Genomic DNA, 18,825 nt, shown 5'->3' on the forward strand with positions numbered 1-18,825 from the left:
TTAATATGCTGCTACTATTAAAAAAGACTGAAAAACACAAAAAACTGAAACAGCTTCAGGAGACATATGTACATATATATACAGTCGTTCCCCTCTCTCTGCAGTTCTTATAAGTCTTTCTGCAGTTGTTATAAGTCTCTCTGCAGTTGTTATAAGTCTCTCTGCAGTTGTTATAAGTCTCTCTGAAGTTGTTATAAGTCTCTCTGCAGTTGTTATAAGTCTCTCTGCAGTTGTTATAAGTCTCTCTGCAGTTGTTATAAGTCTCTCTGCAGTTCTTATAAGTATTTCTGCAGTTGTTATCTGTCTCTCTGCAGTCGTTCCCCTCTCTCTGTAGTTGTTATAAGTCTCTCTGCAGTTGTTATAAGTCTCTCTGCAGTTGTTATAAGTCTCTCTGAAGTTGTTATAAGTCTCTCTGCAGTTGTTATAAGCTCTCTGCAGTTGTTGTAAGTCTCTCTGCAGTTGTTATAAGTCTCTCTGAAGTTGTTATAAGTCTCTCTGCAGTTGTTATAAGTCTCTCTGCAGTTGTTATAAGTCTCTCTGCAGTTCTTATAAGTCTCTCTGCAGTTCTTATAAGTATTTCTGCAGTTGTTATCTGTCTCTCTGCAGTCGTTCCCCTCTCTCTGTAGTTGTTATAAGTCTCTCTGCAGTTGTTAAGTCTCTCTGCAGTTGTTATAAGTCTCTCTGAAGTTGTTATAAGTCTCTCTGCAGTTGTTATAAGTCTCTCTGCAGTTCTTATAAGTCTCTCTTCGCAGTTCTTATAAGTCTTTCTGCAGTTTGTATCTGTCTCTCTGCAGTCGTTATAAGTCTCTCTGCAGTTGTTATAAGTCTCTCGCAGTTGTTATAAGTCTCTCTGCAGTTCTTATAAGTCTCTCTGCAGTTCTTATAAGTATTTCTGCAGTTGTTATCTGTCTCTCTGCAGTCGTTCCCCTCTCTCTGTAGTTGTTATAAGTCTCTCTGCAGTTGTTATAAGTCTCTCTGAAGTTGTTATAAGTCTCTCTGCAGTTGTTATAAGTCTCTCTGCAGTTGTTATAAGTCTCTCTGCAGTTCTTATAAGTCTCTCTGCAGTTCTTATAAGTATTTCTGCAGTTGTTATCTGTCTCTCTGCAGTCGTTCCCCTCTCTCTGTAGTTGTTATAAGTCTCTCTGCAGTTGTTATAAGTCTCTCTGCAGTCGTTCTCCTCTCTCTGTAGTTGTTATAAGTCTCTCTGCAGTTGTTATAAGTCTCTCTGCAGTTGTTATAAGTCTCTCTGTAGTTGTTATAAGTCTCTCTGTAGTTGTTATAAGTCTCTCTGCAGTTGTTATAAGTCTCTCTGCAGTTGTTATAAGTCTCTCTGCAGTCGTTCTCCTCTCTCTGTAGTTGTTATAAGTCTCTCTGCAGTTGTTATAAGTCTCTCTTCAGTTGTTATAAGTTTCTCTGCAGTTGTTATAAGTCTCTCTGCAGTTGTTAGAAGTCTCTCTGAAGTCGCTTCCCTCTCTCTGCAGTCGTTCCCCTCTCTCTGCAGTTGTTATAAGTCTCTCTGCAATTGTTATAAGTCTCTCTGCAGTTGTTATAAGTCTCTCTGCAGTCGTTATGAGTTATCTCTCTTGGTGTCTTCTTTTGTCTCTTTGCGGATGTTTGATTGACTTTTCCTGAGCCTGTTGTCAGGCAGAATACAGTATTAGCAGAAATAAAATGTCTAAAGGCCCTGTCACACATATTCCGTATGCCGGCGCATACGGAATATCGGCAATAGGTTGATATAAATTAAGGGTAAGTTGTGGTCGTTCGAAGGACGCAGACGACACGCCAAACACGCCAGACACACGGCCCTGTCACACAGTTCCGTATGGCAGAAACATGCCGGAAGTCCAAATACGTCCAAGTTTTCCACAGCGGGTGTTGTGGCTGACGTATACATAACGAACACATAACAAATTATTATACGTACGTCAAACATTGATAGCGTATCACTGACTTATTTAAACCGTATCAGAGCGTCTGACCAACGCAGCTGGAAAAGTGCCATTTGGTTCACGTCATGCTGATGCGGGAGAACGGCTAACATGCTGAACGCTAGCTGTCCTGTAGAAACACGTTTAATAAGTTACTCCGTCGTCAGGCATCATCTTAACATCGGGTAGGAATAGATTATCCACTCGTTATCAATATGTTGGCTGTAGGATTCACCGTCAGCCGACGTAGCCTATATCTAACGCAGCTCTAACGTAGTCACGTAGGTATTCACGTAGGTATTCACGTACTGTATTTACGTAGGTAAGTATTCACATACTGTATTTACGTAGGTAAGTATTCACGTACTGTATTTACGTAGGTAAGAATAAATGAGAGAAGTCATAAAGTGAAGGTTTATTACTGCAGCTCTGAAAACTCTTAGTTTAAACACCTGAGATAATCTGGATTATAGGAGGATAGAAGTTTTGTTTCCAGCCTCTCAAACATGGAGATTTACTGCTTTTCTGTTTTATGATATTAAAGTGACAAAACAAGACATTTAAAGACATCAGAGAAACAGATTTTATAGACAAACGATTAATATAAAAACAATCTGTAGATTAATCGCTGCTTAAAATACTTAGTTGCAGCGCTAATGAACATTCTCATCTGTGTGTGTGTGTGTTCTGTGTGTGTGTGTGTGTGTGTGTGTGTGTGTGTGTGTGTGTGTGTGTAACAAAATGCGTCACTCCTGTGTACAAACACACCAACATGTTCCAGCAGTCAGTTCTTCCACTGAAACATTGTGTTGTCATTGTCTTTAATTAAACTGAAGAAATGCTATTCTACCTGCTCAACGAGTGAAGGTGCAGCAGATCAAAGAATACCTGAGAGCCAATCAGGATAAAGGGAAGTTCTGTGAGGAAGCTGCACAGCCTGCGGCCAATCAGAATCCTCGCTCACATCCACAGGAAGACACTTCACTGTAGCTTTAATAAACTGAGAAGCAGACAAGATCACTTTGTTTTATAGTTTATAATAAACCTATAACAGTTTTCAGGGAACATTGACAAGTTACTGGTTCTCTCAGTGGACTTTCATGCAGCGTAACACTTGTACATATTGGGAGAACAAAGCATCAGGTATAAAGAAAAGACTTCACACTCTGCCAGGCTGCGAGGAGCTTCAGATTAGAAGGAACAAGCTCCTCGTAGACGCTGCGCTGCCCTCTGTAGGACGTGTGCAGGAGAGTTGAAGATATAAACTCACAGTTAGTTATTTTCCTTTTATTCGTCACAGCTGAGCAGATTTTGAGTTTTGATTTCTATTTTTTGATCATGATGTTAGATGTTTGTTTTCTTTTTAATCTTTAAAAATTGAACATTTTAAGAAAGTAGAACATTTTGAGAAAAAACAGGTCTCCTCTCTGATTAAAAGCGGTAAAAGCAGTGAATAAAGAGTTTGAGGTTATAAGCAGAGTTTCTCCTGCACGCTGTTCGGCTGCCGCTAACATTTCTCTGAGAATTTATGGGAATTTATTATCCAGCTTCTCTGAGAACCATCACCTTATCGTGGTGGAGAGGTTTGTGTGTCCCTATGAACATGAGAGCTGTGTTGTCTGGAGCCTAGTGCTCCTGGTAGGGTCTCCCAAGGCAAATTGGTCTCAGGCGAGGGGCCAGACTAAGAATGGATCAAAAACGACTTCATGAAAAAAAGGGAAAGGAAAGGAGAGACCCTGCCCGGAGGAAGCCCGGGGCCCCGTCTGGAGCCAGGCCCAGAGGGAGGGCCCGACAGCGAGCGCCTGGTGGCTGGGTTTGCCACACAGCCCGAAGAAGCTACGTGGTGCCTCCCATCCATCCATCCATCCTGTGGGCCCACCACTCATGGGAAAAACCGCTGGGGTCGGGTGCGCTGTCACACGGGTGGCAGTGATGGTCAGGGACCTCGACGGACCAGACCCGGGCAGCAGAGGCTGGCTCTGGGGATGTGGAACGTCACCTCTCTTTGGGGGAAGGAGCTGGAAATAGTGCGGGAGGTGGAGCTCTACCAGTTGGATCTGGTGGGGCTTCCAACACACATAGCTAAGATCAAGGTGTTGTACAGTGAAGTTGAGAGTGTGCTGAAGTTCAATGGCAGTCTGTGTGCTGTGTGTAGAGGCATCCGGCAGGGCTGTGCTCTGTCAGGAATGCTCTATGTCAGGGGTGACAGAATCGGCCCACCAGAGGGTCCAATCCGGCCCGCGGGATGATTTTGCAAAGTGTAAAAATTACAGAAAAACTTGCATTTCTATAAAATTACCTGCAATCAGTCCACCAGGGGTCGCACTGTCTCAGTAAGAGCATGCGATAGACTGTAACAAGTAAAGAGTAAGAGTAGCGATTTACACTGAGAACCAGAACGGAACAGCAGATGGCATCATCCATCCCGCCTTTTTTAATGTGTTCAGTCTTTTGCTGTCAAAATCTTCTGTGATACCCTCATCCCCAAATGTCTCTGTCAAAAAAGAGAAAAGTGGACACAGAGTGCAGAATTTTCCAGGAAAAATGGACCACATCCGGGAACTGGAACACCGGTGTGTTTGGTGTGTTCCCAGCAAGTTTCTGTGCTCAAAGAATACAATATTCGGCGAGACTCGCCATGGCGAAAAATATGGCCGCTTGCAAGGACAACTTAGACAAGACAAGATAAATGACCTGCTAGCAAGTCTGAAGAAGCAGCAGTCTGTTTTTACCCGGAGCCGAGATATACGTGATGCGGCAGTGAAAGTTAGCTACATAATTGCTAACGAAATAGCATCAGCCTCAAAGCCGTATTCTGAAGGTGAGTTTGTAAAAACATGCATGCTGAAGGCGGCAGAAATTGTGTGCCCTGAGAAACGACAGGCTTTTGCTAACATCAGCCTAACGAGGAATACTGTGACGGATAGGATTGCCGATCTTTCAGCAGATTTGGATATTCAAAGAAGAATAAAGTGAAATCATTTGTAGCATTTTCAGTTGCAATCGATGAGAGCACTGACATTACAGATGTTGCTCAACTGGCCATATTCATATTTATTTAGTGTTGATGACACTTTAGCGGTCACAGAGGAGTTCCTTGAGTTGGTACCTATGATGGGCACCACTACAGCGAATGATATTTTTAGCGCTGTCATTGAAGCGCTGGACCGGGTCGGAGTGGACTGGAGCTGTCAGTGTGGCTACAGATGGCGCACCATCAATGATCGGGAGAAAAACAGGTGTTGTGACTAAATTCAGAGAGAAAGTACAGGCTGCAAATGGAGGAAATAGTTTTTGGACATTCCACTGTATTTTGCACCAGGAAGCATTGTGTTGCAAATCGTTAACAATGGATCATGTCATGAAAGTGGCTGTCCAAACTGTTAACTTCATCCGAGCCAGAGGGCTGAATCACCGTCAGTTCGACAGCCTCCTCAGTGACAAAGACATCACCTGTGGCCTACCATACCACACTGAAGTTAGGTGGTTAAGCTGAGGTGCTATGCTGAAGCGATTTTTTTATCTACGGGAGGAAATTGGAGCAAAAGGGCAAACCAGTGCACAAATTAAAAAACCCAGAATGGCTGCAGGACCTTGCATTTATGGTTGATATGACAGAGTACTTGAATAACCTGAACAAGAAACTGCAAGGCCGCAAGAAAGTTGTCACACAATATTATGACGCCATATGTGCATTTAAATTGAAGCTGACTTTGTGGGCGACACAGTTGTCAAGTGCTCATTTCCCTCATCTTAGAAATGTGCAAACGACCGGAGTTACTGCTGACATGAGTCGCTACAAAGAAAAAATTACAGAGTTGCTGCAGGAGTTTGAGCAGCGGTTCCAGGTCTTTGGTGAGCTTGAGACAGAATTTGCAGTTTTTCGCTCGCCATTTGCAGTTAAGGCTGCGGATCTGCCCGTCGACCTACAGCTTGAAATAATTGATTTACAATGTGATCAGAATTTAAAGGAGAAATTTGCCTCGTCAAACCTGGACACATTTTATCAGTATCTTTTGCCAGGATACCCCAAATTGACAGCCCTGGCAGCAAAGGTTTTGAGCATGTTTGGGACCACCTACCTGTGTGAACAAGTGTTCTCTGTAATGAACATCACCGAAACAAAGCTGCGCTCAAGACTCACTCAAAAAAGAAAAATGGCAGCTCCTAAACTTCCTCTCAGGAGAAGCCAAAATGGCCATCTACATAAGTAGAAAGAACAGAGTGGAAAACAGAGAAGGGCAGGAGGCGAAAGTGTAATGATTTTGGTTTTCTGTTTCCTGTTTTATTTTGAAGTTTCACTCCCCCTTGTGTCATGTCTTGTTTTACTTCCTGTCCTTGTGTTTTCGCTCCCAGCTGTGTCTCGTTCTTGTGATTAGTGTCTATCTATATATCCCTGTCTTCCCCAGTGTTCCTTGTCAGTTCGTACCTTGATGTTACCTCGTCTCTACCTCGTCTCTACCTCGTCTCTACCTCCGGTTGGTCTATGTTTTCAATTTATTTGTTACTTTGTATTTTGTTAGCTTTTGGAAAATAAAGCTCTCTTTTTGTTAAAATCATCGTCTGTCTGCTGCATTTTGGTCCTCACCTTCACCTCAACATAACAGAACGAACTGACCAAATATGGACCCAGCAGAGACCTTGGACGAAGAGATGTATGATCTCTCGTACACAATACTGTGTATTTACGGGGAGTGGAGGAGAGCTTCCTGTTGGGAGGGGCAACAGGATAAGTTAAGATTGGCGCACAAGGAGATGGCTGATAGACCTGGGCTAAGGAGGTTTTTGCTTGAGGGGCTCCAAGACTTTTTATACTTGGCCCCTGCTCCTGGGCCGCGGAAATTCTCCGTTCATGCTACTGGACCTCCGCAGACCCCCGTTCCTGCTGCCGGACCTCCGCAGATCCCCAATCCTGCAGCCGGACCTCTGCAGCTAGACCTCTCCAGACCCCAGTTCCTGCTGCTGCCGGACCTCTGCAGACCCCGGCTGTTTCCCTGCCGCCTCTGCAGACCCCGGCTGCTTCTGCAGACTCCGGCCGTCGCCCTGCCGCCTCTGCATACCTAGCCGTTGCCCTGCCGCCTATCAAGACCCCGGCCGTCGCCTTGCCGCCTTTCAAGACCCCAGTCCCTGTGCCCCCCCTCACCTCTCGAGATCCTAGTCCCTGCGCTGCCCCTCGCCTCTCGAGATCCTAGTCCCTGCGCTGCCCCTCGCCTCTCGAGATCCTAGTCCCTGCGCTGCCTCTCGAGACCCCAGTTCCGGTGTTCCCCCCCACTGCCCCTCGCCTCTCGAGACCCCAGTTCCGGTGTTCCCCCCCCGAATCCAGAGACACCAATGACTCCGGGTCAGCCTCTGGAGCGGTTTTGCCCGGCTCCAGTCCGGCATCCAGCCCGGCCTCTTTGCCGTTCTCCAGAGCACATCCGCCCGTATCTAGACCGGCCTCTCCACTGGCCTCCAGAGCGCCTCCTCCAGCACGGCCTCCAGAGCGGTTCCGTCCTCCTGAGCGGCCTCCTGCCCTGCCTCCTGTGTTCTTGTTTATGATTGATTTGTGATGATAAAGGGTTAAATGTATATATTTGTATTCTTTGTTTTAAGCATTTATTATAAAATTTGTAAAGATGAAAAATACATAAATAAAAATCAAATCAAAAAAGAAATCTCGCTCTCTCGGTCTCTCTCTCTTCTTACTCTCTACAATCTTCTTCCAGACCTCTTGGTTCTGCGTCTTTGTCCTCCAGGAGACTCAGCGCTTGTCTGTGTGTGTGTGTGTGTGTGTGTGTGTGTGTTTGTCCTCTTTACGGTCCTCGTGGGGTCATTATGTTGAACCTGCTAGTAAAGCTAATCAAAATCCTTCATCCTCTCTGCAATCCTTTTTATCTGATCTGTTGTCTTATCAAGGTCATTGATCAACATTATATATATTTCATCAGTGTATTTGTTTGTATGTTGTCAGTGGTGTAAAGTAACAACATAGTAAGTACTGTACTTAAGTACAAGTTTGAGGTACTTGTAATTTACTTGAGTATTTCAATTTCCTGCTACTTCTACTTTAATATAGTTCAGAGCCAAAGATTTACTTTTTACGTATATTCTGAAATGGTAGTTGTGCCAAATGAGTACTTTTACACTTTAAGTACATTGTAATGCTAATACTTTTATATTTTCAATGAGGTGAAATTTTGAATGCAATACTTTTACTAGTAACAGTATTTCTACACTGTAGTATTTCTACTTTTACTTTAGTAAACGATCTGAGCACTTCGTCCACCTCTGGTTGTGTTTCTGGTACAAGCTGCAGCTGCTAGTAACTAGTTGCCCTTAGTTGGATTAATAAAGTTGTTTGAATTTGAATCCCATGTATTGCTAATGTATAATAACTTTATATTAATAAAACAGGAACTCCGTTTTAATATGAACCATTTATTGTCCAGGTTACAAAGACACCGTGCTAAAATTCACACGTCAAAAATGTTTAAAGTTCAGCGCAGAATAAATAAAAGACACAAACATGTGATTATAAACGATATTAGATAGACCATTAAACGAGATTCATTAGGGCGTGGATTAATGATATTAGTGATCTGGATTCGATCAGGATCCCAGACACAGTCCTCCTCCATACCGCTCGGCACCATTCCACAGTTGGGGGGCACCCAGGCTGTGTCATATCCGTTGTTGTGCCAGCTCCTCTGAAGGGGGTGGTATTGACGATTGATGGCGATCACTTTCCCCACGTTGACCACAACCTTAATGACTACCTTGTCAGACTCAGGGTGACCAATGGGATAGCGGCTCGCTTTCTTCAGGTCTCTGCTGAGGTAGACGCCGCGGCCGAGCATCCCGTCTGCAGACTGGTGAAAACCGTAGGCCCGGATGGATTCAGCCATCGCCTTGGTGGTGCCGTGGAACATGACATAATTTCTATTATTAATTGGCTCAGAGAGGCCAAGTGGATATACCCCTGCAGGCAGATCAAAGTCATCTTCGGCCCACTCGTACTTCATGTTGGTGTCAGTGTCACTGTGGGAAAGAGGATCATTAGTGTTGAGACTTCAGAAGTACGAAAATAAACATAATTGCAAATAAAACAGGAACTAAACCAGAACATGAATGATTCAACAACACATTTTAAGTTTAGCCTAGCTTAGCACAAAGACTGAGGAAGCAGAGGGGAAGTGTTAGCCTATCAAAAGTGTAACAAGACATCATAATGCAGGAGCAGATGTGGAGCCACGAAGGATTCTAACCACAGCCTGTGTCGGCGCCATTCACAGAAATGTTACCCCGAAAACACACGACCACTGCTCCAAAAATACACAACGTCCCGTAACAAACGGAAGCACTTAATTATTAAGCACAGTGACCATGATTTCCTACAATGGCAGGGGCCAAGTGTTTTGTCAGAGGGTTACATTCAACCCGGGACAAAAGAGATGAAGCAGTGTTCAAGCCTTCAATGTTGTTAGTTCAGTATAAATAATCGCGCACAACAGAAACAATACCATGATTGGTCTGTTCCTGACTGATGACAGCATCTCTCCAGTGATCAATCCTGGCGTGCTGTTTGTATTCAGGTTCCCATGGCAACGAGTCAGCCCGTTTATACTAGTGACGGAGGTCCAGCTCTTTTCAAAGATTCGGCTCTTTTGGCTGTAGAGAGAAGTGGATAAGGATGCAATTCACATTCATGCGTTTATTCTTTACGTTGTTGTGACGGCATGATCCGTCGATGAGTGTTAAGGTGCACAGGCACTCCAAAAATAGGCACAAAAAATTAAGAAAATACTGAGAAAAACAAAAAGGCTAGTGCAGCCTAAGGAGAGGTTTTACCCCTGATAAGATATAAGTGCCGACTATATTTATATTAAAAAATATATATATTTATGGTCAGGATAACATATGGATGAAGTATTTGTCATTATCGCAGAAGATGTGTGTCAATTACATAGAATGAACTTAAATAACCTATAGGTTATCTTAAAGTTAAATATGTTATCTTTTACCATTTCTTTGCTTGTTGAAGTACTGATATATAGTAGTACTTGTGTTAAAGTTAAATTAGAGTACTGGAATCTTTAGTACTCATAGTCGCCTCATTTTAATCCTTTTGCTTCCATTAAGTGGAACTGTGTGTGTGTGAAGGGAGGTACAGGTTAATCTGAACAACTCCTAAAAATAAGATAAATACTGTATTTTTATCTGTAATAATTGTGATTATATGTTTTATGCATGGTAATGCCATGAGTTAAGTTCTTCTTCTTTTCATGAATTTACAAAAAGGTCATGCCCTTTGAATAAGGGACAGGTTTTGGCCAGCTGAGATCTACTGCACTGCTGAGGCCCGGCTGAGGCATCACTTCCTCTGTCAATAGGGGCTCTAGGTGTTACCTCCGGTGACAGTTGATGGAAGGGATGTATGTAGATCAAGATAAGCGATACGTAAACTTTTGACCTCTGATATATAGGTTAACTGCTATTCACAGGTTTTTTTGTTCTTGGAAGAAACAATAGAAAAAACGTCCGTCGAGAACGCGCTCACATGTCATGTGTAAAAATGCGCAAGAACGGGCCTTAAGATATAAGGGGATGTTTTTGACAGGTCCAGGAGGCTGATAGTGATGGGCAGTGGAGCCCTAACACACTTGACATAAGATATCACGATTCTTAAACTATAGCGAGACATATGAAACTCTGGCGAGGTAATTACATTTTAATTAACTAACTAAGAGCTTCTAGAGATCGATGAAGTTACAGAATTGTAAACGAGTTTTGATCGTTGGAAACAACCAGTTGCATTTTCAAGAGAAATCAAAACTGTTACTCATATTTTAGCCGCTGGAGAAAAACCAAATTGACCATCAATGAAACCGAACTGATACCGGGACTTCCAATAACCAAACACTTGGAGTAAGTCACTTGAATAACTGTCTTATTGTAAACCGTTCTTTATTTTGATTCTTTGTATTACATTTTGATAATCTTAAACGTATAGAAAATAAAAGCGTTGTGGCCCCCGCAGGTAAGCTTCAGATACCATACTACGGCTGGCACACGACTGATTTTTCCCAAACTATTGTACACACGCCATATAGGACGCATCGGGTGAGATAACCTGCATCACCGTATAGGGACACTTAAAACTGAAACTGGCCCAGTGCCCAGAATTCTCAGGGAAAAATCTGATATCTGGTTGGATTTTTGGATTTTTGTAAAGTGTTAAAGAGCTTTCTGCATTGCATTGTGGTTGACTTGACGCTGGAAAATGTTTATCTGATGGTGACTGTCTGTGAACGTTCTTTGAGTTGTCTGTGATTCTCGACTTTGCATAAGAGGCCCTTTTCCTAGAGGTTATCTTAGACGGAGCATCCGAGGGGATTAAGTTTAAAAGCAGGTCCGGGGAGTCGTGACAGGTTGTGTCCTCTCCAGAGAGAGAGAGAGGCGGCCGAGCCTAGCTCCCGAGACCGATTAAAGGTTAGCAGGAATAATATAAGAGGTTCCATATCCCCGTCCCTCTCCCCTTTCCTCGTAGCCGGTGCTGAAAGAATTTCTCCGTGGCCCATACGTGTCTTCAGGACAGAGACGAGACCAGTGGGCGGGAGGTTGATTAGGTATTGTTTAAAAGTAAATAACGGAAGGCTACGAGAGGGGCCTGCGGTGGTAACCGGACGAGAAGCGGACTGAAAACCCAGCCGAATGAATCTCTGTGGGCTAAGGGCCCGCTGGTAGCAGTCCGCTGTGTGTTCCGAGAGTGCCACGTGCGACACGTGCCGTTTCCTCCGCCGGGAGGAAACAGCACGTGTCGCTCACCTGGAGCGAGAGTCTCAGTTTCTGACGCTGACAGAGAGCTGCTCGCTTCATTGTTTGTGCTTTTAAAAGAGTTGTGTGAACAGCTGGAGGTTACTGAGGAGAGGTGACAACGGGGCAGACGGAGCTTGAATAATTAAGTGTATTTATTGCTGGTTGTGCCGCCGTCCTCCCCGTAGCCAGACTCCACTGTTCAGTATTGTATACTTTCCCCTGAGTATACGCTTCATGGGGCCCAACGTGAAGCAGATGATGTTGAAGAGGCTCATAAGCTTTCGGTTTAGATGCATATATGCGATATATTGTGTGTAGTACTGTATGTGCGATATTGAGTGACTTTTTCTTCTCTGTTAAACCACAAAAACTCACCCTGAGATATAAAAGTGTCATGCAACCAGCGACATCAAGCTGAGGTATATAAACTACTGCCAGAAGGTGTAATTCTCGACCACTGTTTTAAATTTAAATAATCAATCGTGTATTTTTGGTAACACGTTGAAGTGATTTTGTCGGTACACATATGATTTGCTCGATCTGATGTTTCAGGCATGGCTACACTCATATGCTTTAATTTAATATTTACTGCCATTGTTTTCGTCTTCACTATTTTTATTATAGCTTTATTATAGGTTATCATTGAAATAGTTGGGATAGAATATCTGATCAATTATTGTGATCTTATTCCAAATGTGTACTCTGCTAACCCTGTGATTTTGATTGCTTAATTCGGATGAGTCTTTGGGCTGAGACGTTAAGTAGAGAATTGATTTGAATAATAAGTCTCGCTCAGTCCAGCATTTAAACTTTACATTTTTTTAATTCTACAGATATTTGTGGTTAAATCTGTATTACTACGTTTGTCTCGGTTTTATTTTTATATACAAGTTCTTGCAATTAAATAGGGAAATTTAGATTAAATAACCTTCTTCATTAAAATCAAATTTGGCTCCCAAATGTCTCTTCATGTAGTGTCACTCGGAGACTTCTATTCTAGCCTAATTTAGCAATTATAAATGGTTTGTGTGTTGGGAAGCAATTTTTCATTCAGTGTTTTCATAAAAGTCTTATTTTTATGAATGTTTTTTGTTACAAAATAAAATACACAGTTCCTATTGTTTAACATTTAATCAAACCTTTAAATGAACAACTTAACACAGAACCACAGCAAACAGATCAAATCAATAAAGGACAAAGTCTGAACATTATGACACTTTAGATAAAAGTGTCTTTGAGTTACAAGAAAAGGGTTATACAAGTCTAAAGTATTATTATTATTATTATGATTATTAATATTATTATGATTATTATGATTATTATGATTATTATTGTTATTATGATTATTATGATTATTGTTATTATTATTATTATTATTATTATTATGATTATCATTATTATCATTATTATCATTATTAATATTAATAAAAGTCTTTAGTACAGAGCTTCTTTTTGGGTGTTCGCTCATTTCTTCACTTTCTCCCGACCTGTTGCATTTAAATCCCCCGTCTCTCTGTGTATCTGGCCTGTACCACTACACTCACTGATCAAACAGATCAAATCAATAAAGGACAAAGTCTGAACATTATGACACTTTAGATAAAAGTGTCTTTGAGTTACAAGAAAAGGGTTATACAAGTCTAAAGTATTATTATTATTATCATTATTATTATCATTATTATTATTATTATTATGATTATTATTATTATTATTATCATTATTATTATTATCATTATTATTATTATCATTATTATTCCTAGTCTGTCCTCGCATGTGATTGGCCGCATGGTGTGCCCATCAAAATAAACTCCCGTCCCTGCCTGGACCTTCGCAAAAAATCAATACATTTTATTATTGTACAATCTTCATTCGGAGGGGGGGGGCACAGGTGGGTCCAGGCTTAGTGTTACAGTGGCACTGGCCCCCCCCCCAGAACCGCCACTGCAAACGTGCTTCTGCTTGTTCAGGCGGAGTGTGTATTTTAAGTACAATGAGCGCATGTTTTTGGGATAAATTTCACTTTCACATGCTCACACTAGCAATGCTAATATACTAATAATGTTTATTATGTTCAACATCACAGTTTAGCGTCTTGTTTGCATCGTAACATCAGCACAAAACACAAAGTTATTTTCATGCTTTAAAAAGGTCCAACAGTCACGACAGTCAGCTGACGTGGAGACTTTAAACTTCATCTACTGGAGACTTCAGTGTTTTTACTGTGAAACAATCACATGTCAATATACAGATCATCTTGTGTCTGCTGTGCATGTGTGCATGGAGAGTTCTGGTAAACGGATTGCTTCACAGTTTTATTCAAATGTTCACACTTAATAATCACAGTTTACTTTACTTGTCACTGCGATTAAACACCTTCAAACACCAGGATACATATTCCAGTGAAGTCACCATATCCCCTGGTACACAGTGTTGATCATATTTACTGTAGAAATGCACTTTTAGGTGAAAAAACAAAGTGTGTGTTCACATACCTCTGTGTGTTCCTCCAACAGTGCAGCTGTGAGCTCACTCTTATAAAAGAGCTTCAAGCTTTGGGAGGAAACTCCATAAATGTGCATATATTTTAACTTTCGTTTCCCCAGAATCGAAGTCTACATGTTCAGCCAATCACAGACAGATTAGTGCGAGTCACGACCTGTTGCATACTTACAACCAAATAAACCCGTGTAACGTTTTCTAGACTAGAGAAGAGTTCATTTGACCTTAAATACAACGTAAGCTTTTAAGTTAAAGCTAAATGTATATGTTTGTTTCTTCGTCTCTTATCTGCAGATATGAGTTTGGGAGTTATAGGACTTTACAGGATACTATAAATCACAGATGTGAGTTTTACTGTGAAACAGAAGAACAACTAAGACAGCAGAGTAGAAGATGCTCCACTGCAAGGATGCAGGTTTGTTTACGTAAAGCTTTGTTCATCTTTCACTTTCTCAACAAAGGATTTTTACAGAAACGGCCAACATTGCTCACCGTCCTAACATGCTTCTCACATGTTAAGTGTGAATCTAATTTAAGGCATATTTTACCTTCAATACTTTGTCCATTAATGTCCAGATTAAGCTCATTAGAAAGTAACTGCAGAAGGTTTAACGACTGAAAGGATTGATCATCATTGAGCATCAGCTGATCCTGACGTCTGACTTTGGATCTCACAATAAAAACACATAAAGAACCGTTAATATGAACCATTTATTTTCCAGGTAACAATGACACAGTTACAAAATGCAAATGTCATTTACTTTTTATCCAAATAAATCCAAATACATCTGAAAGTACAAAATAAAATGGTAACATCTGGTAGAGCTCACTTGTAGCCCCGTGCAGCGTAGGGTTTGACTGGACGTGGGTTGATGGTTTTAGTGATCTTGATTCGATTAGGATCCCAGACACAGTCCTCCTCCAAACCGCTCTTCACCATTCCACACTTGGGGGGCACCCAGGCCGTGTCATATCCGTTGTTGTGCCAGGTCTTCTGAAGGGGGTGGTATTGACGATTGATGGCGATCACGTTCCCCACGTTGACCACAACCTTAATGACGACCTTGTCAGACTCAGGGCGATCAATGGGATAGCGGCTCGCTTTCTTCAGGTCTCTGCTGAGGTAGACGCCGCGGCCGAGCATCCCGTCTGCAGACTGGCGAAAGCCGTTGACCCGGATGGATTCAGCCATCACCTTGGTGGTGCCGTGGTACATGACATAATTTCTATTATTAATTGGCTCAGAGAGGCCAAGTGGATATACCCCTGAAGGCAGATCAAAGTCATCTTCGGCCCACTCGTACTGCATGTTGGTGTCAGTGTCACTGTGGGAAAGAGGATCATTAGTGTTGAGACTTCAGACAGAAGAAAATAAACATCATTGCAAACAAAACAGGAACTAAACCAGAACATGAAGAAATCATTTAACTACACATTTTAAGCTTGGGTTGGAAGATCCTTAAACCTGCATCCTCTGTAACATCCAGCAGGGGGCGACTCCTCTGGTTGTGTAGAAGTCTATGAGAAAATGTTTCTATTTACAGGCACATCAGTGCTTTGAGCAAATGCTAACATGCTCACAATGATAAAGCTAAAATGCTAATGTTTAATCGGTATAATTTGTATTATGTTCACCATCAAAGTTAAGTTAATTGTTCGCATAATAACATTTACTAATTAGCACCAAACACATTTCCTAGAACTCGAGCTAACATATAAATATATATATATATATATATATATATATGTGTATATATGTATATATGTATATATGTATATATATGTATATGTATATGTATATGTATATGTATATGTATATATATATGTATATATATATATGTATATATATATATATATATATATATGTATATATATGTATATATGTATATATATATATATATATATATATGTATGTATATATATATATGTATGTATATATATATATATATGTATATATATATATATGTATATATATATATTATATATGTATACATATATGTATAATTATATATATATATATATGTATATATAGTATAGTATATATTATATATATCTGATATATATATATATGTATATGTATATAATAATATGTATATATATATTATATATATATATATGTATATATTATATATATATATATATATATATGTATATGTATAATATATGTATATGTATATATATGTATATGTAATATATATGTATATATATATATATATATATATGTATATATATATGTATATAGTATATGTATATGTAATATATATATATGTATATATATATATAGTATATATGTATATATATGTATATGTATATATGTATATGTATATATATATATATATATAGTATTATGTATATGATATATATATATATGTGTAGAGTATATATGTATATGTATATGTATATATTATATATGATATATGTATATATATATATAGGTATATATATATGTATATATATATGTATCTATGTATGTATTATATATATATATATGTATATATATATATATGTATGTATATATATATGTATATATATATGTATATATATATATATGTATATATATATATGTGTATATATATATATATATATGTATATATATATGTATATATATATATATGTATATATATATGTATATATATATATATATGTATATATATATGATTATTAATATATGTATTTATATATATGTATATATATATATATATGTATATATATATATAGATAGATATGTATATATACTTATATTATTATTATATATATATATATATATATATTATAGTATATAATATATGTATATATGTATATATATATGTATAATATAATATATAATATATATATGTATATATATATGTATATATATATACATATCTATATATACATATATATATGTATATATTGTTGCTTTGTGCTCGTTTATTGTTGGATCACTTAAGAGTGCAAATTGTTTCACATTTCTGAGGCTGCTGTGTTTAACACCGGTTACAGTTGAATGTCTGACCCGTCTCTGATTGGCTGCAGACTATGACACAGATTAAAGTTTGAATCTTTTTACGTTGCATTTGTTTAACACTCCTGAATAAAATGTCTTTGTTTGCTGGGTACATGGTACATCAGGGCAATTGAAGGTAAAAACAACAAAACATTTGTTTAATAATATAATATTTATTACTATTTAGAAATGTTCTTATGTAACTTCGATCTCAGAGAATTTGAGTTTTTATAATAACATAATATAGCCGCCTAATAATAAAAATATAAGATTTCAAATACTAAATTAATATAATCAATATATAAATAATAAATACTAAGAATAATAATCAACATTAAAATTCAGGGGAGACAATTAGCCTACATTTTATTTGATGGGGGGCGGTAAGGGACGTGGATAATGGATAGGGGGGCGCTGGCCCAAAAAAGGTTGAGAACCACCGCTCCAGCGCCATCATCAGGTCAACATTTGATTGTGTCCAAAGCTTTGGTTTAATACCTGCAGAACTAATGACATTAGTTATTAGGGGGGAACTATAGAGCTCGTATTTTCAAAGACAAGGACGTGATATTCTCTATTTTCTTATTGTCAACAAACCCCATGAAAAGTCAAAATGTGTATTAATCCACCGCTGAAAATAGTCCCCAACAAACGCTCTGTTTCCTCCTGTTGAGTGAAGAGATGGGCGGGGCAGCATAAGGGGACCAGGGTGTGTCCCTCAGGGGGAACGTTAGCGCTCATACCTCATTGTGACATACTGACGTTAGCATCAGCACAGCCTCATTGTGACATACTGACGTTAGCATTAGCACAGCCTCATTGTGACATACTGACGTTAGCATCAGCACAGCTGTGTCTCAGTAAAACCTCACAGAGTCGACTCCTGTTAAGATAAAACATCTCACTGGGTCCAAAAGTTATGATAGTTCGGTGAAGTGGAGACTTTAAAACATCCAGTCAAGTCTGTTTTATTTATATAACCCAATATCCAAAATCTGAAATCTTTACAAGTCATATACAGCCTACAGATAATTAAAGAAATAAACTCCCGAAAACACCTTTTACTGGGGAAAAGACTTTCCAGAGTTTTACTGTAATACCCTGTCAATATACAGACTACTCTTTATTCTGCTGTGCCGGTATCTCAGCATGCCTCGTGTCTAAAGGCTGAGTTCAAGTTCAAGTCCGACCCGCGGCCATTTGCTGTTTGTCTCTCCCAGCTTCTCTCTCCCTCTTTCCTAAACTTCACTACACTATCATTAAAGGCATAAAAAGCCCCCAAAATCCCTGAAGTTCTTCTGCATTAAACACAGTCCATCAGACCCCTTCATCCCCTCATTGTCACAGTATTTACTGCATGTAAATGTAAATGCATGAAAAACAAAGTGTGTGTTCACGTACCTCTCTGTGTTCCTCCAACAGTGCAGGCTGTGAGCTCACTCTGCATTATATAAGCACCTTCAAGCTTTGGGGGGAATTTCCAAAACGTGACTTTATCTTTCACTTTCATTTCCCCGCCTGCACTGTTTTATGAGTTTCATTTAAAGTTTGTAATAAATTCAGGCGTGGTCAACACAGCAGCACGTTCACGATAATTACCTTCTAATGTTTTTA

At 39.6% G+C, this 18,825-nt stretch overlaps 1 pseudogene; it reads right to left on the minus strand.

Moving 5' to 3' along the window:
* Positions 1–18,825, minus strand: part of LOC115011883 (uncharacterized) — a 54,598-nt pseudogene that overhangs the window by 8,646 nt on the left and 27,127 nt on the right.

Source organism: Cottoperca gobio, chromosome 8 (assembly GCF_900634415.1).
Source record: "Cottoperca gobio chromosome 8, fCotGob3.1, whole genome shotgun sequence".
NCBI classification, from domain to species: domain Eukaryota; kingdom Metazoa; phylum Chordata; class Actinopteri; order Perciformes; family Bovichtidae; genus Cottoperca; species Cottoperca gobio.